The sequence below is a fragment of the Cebus imitator genome, unplaced genomic scaffold, assembly GCF_001604975.1.
Source record: "Cebus imitator isolate Cc_AM_T3 unplaced genomic scaffold, Cebus_imitator-1.0 Scaffold10, whole genome shotgun sequence".
NCBI lineage: Eukaryota > Metazoa > Chordata > Mammalia > Primates > Cebidae > Cebus > Cebus imitator.
Window position 1 is genome coordinate 1,414,979 of NW_016107325.1, and position 5,544 is coordinate 1,420,522.

At 41.8% G+C, this 5,544-nt stretch overlaps 1 pseudogene across 1 annotated transcript; it reads right to left on the reverse strand.

Annotated features, from left to right (window-relative positions):
• Positions 1-246: 246 nt before the first annotated feature.
• LOC108317022 lies at positions 247-5,312 on the reverse strand (annotated as a pseudogene). The gene is made up of 2 exons (XR_001830559.2): positions 5,068-5,312; positions 247-3,792 (listed from the first exon to the last, which is right to left on the reverse strand). The product of XR_001830559.2 is annotated as a U5 small nuclear ribonucleoprotein 200 kDa helicase-like (transcript).
• Between the last annotated feature and the right edge of the window lie 232 nt (positions 5,313-5,544).

Here is a 5,544-nt window from a genome sequence, read left to right on the forward strand (position 1 = left end):
TTTCACAGATGTCGTTACTAGGATTCTCCAATTTTTAGTTTTTTGTATTTAGGATTTGGATCATTTACCTACTCTTAAGTATCTATTTTTACACATCTTTTTTTCTCTGCACATGGCAAATTCTTGGAAGGTGAGAGTTGTGTTTTCCATTTCCTTAGTGGATTTTTCTGCTAGGGGGAAGTTTAATTGGAATGAGTGTCCAACCAACCTTGAGGAAATAAAATAATTCAACCTTGAAAAAAATACTTTTTCTACAAATTATTTTATTAGAATGTTAGACTCAAAAGGAACTACCAGGAACATGCCTGAAAATGCTATACATGATTTATGCTTGGCATGACACCTGCTGTCATTGCATCCAGAATGTGAACAAGAGAAAAGGAAGTGGAGGTGGGCGGGGACAGCACCCGCCCTGGCTAGCCAGACCTCAGGCCCACAAACCTGGTTCCCACAACCAGGATCCCTGCAATGTACACATTCCTAATTCAGCCTCAACTCTCCTTTTAGCCAAGAGTAAACGCCTCAGGACTCAATCTGAATCACTGTCCTTCTCAGCTTCTTTCACATCCACGCTGAATCTGTATTCCTGGTCACAACCCATGTAAATGTCACTCATGAAATACAGAGTGTAGTTGTAGGCACCAGTGGCTGGGACCACAAAGTCCAACTGTCCAACTTCACCTTGTCCTTCTGCTGCAGGGTCAGCCTCTTGATGGAGATGAGGCTATAGGACTTGGCATCTCCAATCACCACCCACAAGCCCTCTTCACATTTCTGTGGGAAGAGAGGTGGAATGACGTGGCCTGTGACTTCCTCCTCTTGCTCCAGCTGCACCAGTATCACCACAGGCCCACCACTGCAGATGCTGTTCTTATCCACCACCTCATAAGACATTTCAATATTAGGGTAGCAGTTACAAAAGCAGGCCACATCTGCAATCTGGCTGTCAGTCAGCTGAAGCAATGTGTTCCGTTCTTCATCCTCCATCTCCATGATATCGAAAACACTCTCTACTCCCTTGTCTGTGCAACGTTTGATATGCTCAGAGGTGAAATGTGGCAGCTGCTTCAGGTATGAGTCCTTGGACCACATGGCTTGGGTGACCATCTGGGCCAGTTCCATACCTGCCAGAGCAGGGCTGAGCCACCCATTGCTGGAAAGGACATCAATGCAGGCCATGGATGAACCATATTGCCTTCAATCTGGATGAACCATATTGCCTTACTAAGGATTTCCTCCATATCTGACCGCAGCTCAGCACTCAGCTGCATGTGGGACAGGTGAGCCTGCAGGAGCAGGTTGGTCTTGACGTGGGGATCATTGAACTTAGGGTTATTCAGCTTTTGGACTCCTTCTGAGCCAACTGCCTCAGGAGGTTGTCTTCATGGTGCCGGATGGGAATGTTCTCATACTCTGCCACATTGGAGGTGATCTCAATGAGCCCTCGCACCTTGGTCTTGGCATTGAGGGACATGCTGAAGAGCTCAATGGTGGTGTAGTTGATATAATAGTAGGCAGCGATCATGCACAGGTTCAGAGGCACCACGTCCATCTTGTCTTTGATGATGATGTATTTGGACTGCTCCAGGTCACTCAGGGTCTGCTCCGCCAGCTCTGACAAGTGGTCGGACAAGTGATGATGGAAGATGCCCTGCATGTTGTAGTAATTGGGGTTCTGTGTCATGCGGCGGTACAGAAAGGTATAAGCGAGGTAGTCCACAGCATCCTGCTTGTTCTCAATGGTCTTGGTGATGATCTCAGCATTGAAGTGGTCATGCATACAGTGGTCCAGGTGAGACTCTACTGGCAATGGCTCATATAAGAACTTTTTGAAGAAATCCTTCTTGGAGCCCCGACACATGATGACACAGTGCCCCTCATTGTCCTGCAAAGGGTGGTTGGCATGGCCCACCATCTAAAGCACATCGTAGATGGGGTAATCCACATAGACGTGGATCTTGCCATTGTAGTACTGGGTGTCTATGATGATTACCAGGTGGGCAGCCATGTTGATGCCCCAGCAGAGGCTCCGAGAAGCCACCAGCACCTGGATAGCCCCTGAGCTGAAGAGCTGCTCCACCAGGTGTCGCTCCATCAGGTTGAGCCCCTCATGCAGGTAGCCCACCCCATTTATCAGCATTTTCTTGAGTGTGGTGTCACTCAGCTTCTCCAGGTATGGAATCAGATTCTTCTCAGTGCAATGCAAGAATCTCTGCCATTGGATGTCTGCCACACACGTGGTAAGGATGTCAATGGCAGTGAGTTGGGTCTGCTTGCCAGACATGAGCTTCCATGACTGGCCTACACTAATCTTATAGAAAGGGATAAATTGCTGATGTAGAAGAGAGTAGGTATAACTCCAAGTGTAACATCTTTGGACAGAAAAGAGGTGAGACAATCTAGAGTCCATGGAATTAGGGATACTGCTTCCACTGTGAAGAGGAAGGAAAGCAAAGCCAGTGAGTCAAGATTCATGGAGGCTGATACAACTGGTGGTGAGAATTTATGTTTTGGTTGGATTTGTTAGTCTACATGGAGGATAGGCTTATCTTCCAAATTATTTTAAATGTCTGACAAGAAAGTTTACACTGAAGAGGACTAAAGAGAACCATATGCAGGAGAGACTGACTGGAGTATGAAAGAGTCTAAAAGTTTTGCTACTTAGAGAATTAGAAGTCTTCAAATAGTTGAAATATAGTCATATAACAAAGGCAGTGGTCTTTCCTGTGAGTAGGTGTGTGCAGCTTCAGAACAGAGAACTATGACCAGTAGATGAAAGTTAAAGGAGGATACATTGCAATTCATAAAAATAAGCTTTGTAATGATCAAAACTTGGTCATTTGAAGTTGTGGAGTTCCCTTCACAGAAAATGTTCAGAGAGCTAACTGAACTTTGTGAAGACATTGTGGAGATAATCCTTGCATTGAAAAGAAGGAACATTGTATTAGACATTTCAATCTGTACGAGAAGTGAGTTTGTTGAATTCTGTGACTGGTTCATCTTTTCATATCATTTCTCAGCAATGTCGTCTTTACTTCCTTATGCTTTCCTCTTGATTATAGTGTAGCATCTGAATTGTAATTAGTGGAGACTTTGAAACCAGTGGTGATGAGACAGAAAATAGGGCTCACATTACTTTCTATGGTCATATTTTGCAAGCTTTACAGACAAACATGTGGTATCATAGAATTCCTCTGACCCAAGGCTGTCAGAGAAACTTGAGGAATCACATAACCAATTTTAGTTTCTTTTCTCCTTTTTAATGCTCTTGGAGTTGAGCCTCTGCATAAGATGCTTTAATAGTGTTATTGCTTAATTAATTAGAGACAAGAGTAGAATAAAATTTTAAAGGGGAATTGTAGATTATAAAGTCAGCTGTTCAGCAATGACATGAACTAATTTGATAATTGAAGGGTCAGTACCTGCAAAAGTAAGAACACTGCTTACAAGCATTAGTATCCAACTAGTAACAATGTGCACGCCAGGATAATGAACTTAAAACAATAGTAATTAGCAGGCTAAGACAAAGGATTAAAATTAAAAATGAATGGCACAGTGCTTTCCGCTTGCTTGTAAAACAGCATTAAGCCAACTTAATCCATTTTAATTCATTGTGAAACCTGCAGTGCAAATGAGATGGATTCAAGGGTCAGGTTCAGCTCCTGAGAAAGTGCGATACATTCACCTGTGACAATTCTTTCTGGAATGATAAAGTAAGGGAAGTCTCTTAAGAACTCTGAGTGACTCCATAAGGTCCCCAGAGATCAGGTGTCAAAGTTGTCTATCAGATGCCTGAAAAGAAAAAAGGAAAGCATTACTCAATGCTATTGTGAGACAGTTGTCATTGACTGATCAGGCCTTTGAAGCACGCTTTCACAGTCAATGAAACCACCTGAATAGATGAAAGCCAGACAGCTTCTGACAAACAAGAGTCTATGGAATATTCATTGTGCATCTGGGAGGGAAAGATTAATGTATTAGAAATTAAAATGGGACCAGAATGTATGATCTTGCTCTAACACTTGGCCAGACCTGTGTCACCCACTGCTAGTGCCTGAAGTCGACAGACAATTCTGCCAAGGTAACTGAGAATCATTAAGCATCCTGCTATTGTGCATGGTGAATAATAAAACTTTCCCCCTATTCTTTGCCTGGAGCTTACAATGAATAATTCTGGAGCTATTTGCAATGTTAACCGCACCTATCTTGCCCATCCATTCCTTTACGATAAGGATGGAAATATGCATTTCAACAGTCTGTACAGATACTGATTCACAGGCATTTCAAAGGACACCTGTCACTCAAGTGAAGGACCTGTCAGTCTCTGATGTATGATGGTGCCAAGAAAATGGCCAAAAAAGATTATCTGTACTTTATTTCTCCCTTTTTCTCAGATTAAAACACTGTTACATTTGCCATAGACTGACAAGTGATTTACACTGGCAACTGTAATGTGTTTAAGACTAGAAAAAAAGCTATTCTCTTAGGCAGGCATATTCTTCCAAGGTTTACAACTGTATCAAATATACTATCACAAATGTGATCTAGACCATACAGAATGTCATTATGCTGGATATTAGGAGCATTTAATGTGTTTGCTGACATAAAGGTGACATTCATAGAGCTGTATTTTTGACATCTGTACCAGGGTAAATTTACTTTTCGGAAATTACAAGTAGACTGGAGTCCTTATAGAGGGGCTAGCTGGTATTGGACATGTTCATTAAAATGTGTAACTGAATATTTTTCCTCATCAATATATTACTGAATGTACAGTTCACATCAGAGAAGCTTTCATCATCAAGAGAAATTCATGCCACATATTCTAAAGTTCAAAATTCAGCTACCAAAGGGATTCTTAATGTTTTGTTCCCCTTGACAAAAATCACGACCACTTTATAGATCTTTGGACATCTTCAAAGTTCTTGTTCCCTGAACAAATTCTGTGAGTCTTGTGAGGATCCCAGTTGTTTTATTGAATAAATTGTTCTCTTTTGATTACAGTTAAATTAATGATGAAATTAAGTTGTAAATTAGTAAACTTCAAAGAGGTCTAACCTTCCTTACCCTTGTTGAATGTCATGAGAGTTCCACTTCTTATACGGGTGCTGTGCGTCTCCTCTTTTACTCCTGAGAGCCTCCAGCTCATCACACTCTCTGTTACGCACAAAGTGATTCTTGGAAGATGTTTTCATAGTACTCATGTACAAAAGAAGACTTGCATTTGCTATAGTAAAGAACTGTACTGTGGAGTTCAGCTTCTGGCTGTGAGTGATCCCTCAAAACGGTAGTTCTCAAAATAGCATAATCTGTGGAATTTTTCCACAAAGGATATATGTTAATATTTACATATGTTATAAATACATGTTTAATATTACATATGTGGTTCACATTAGTGGCTTATATTTCTGTTTGAATAGGGCTGTCTTAGACAATGTCTAGTGTCTAGTGCCTAGTGTCCCGCACCTAGTGCCTAGTGCCTGTCTAGTATGTAGGGTCTGTGTCCCATACCTAGTGCCTAGTGCCTGTCTAGTGTCTAGTGTC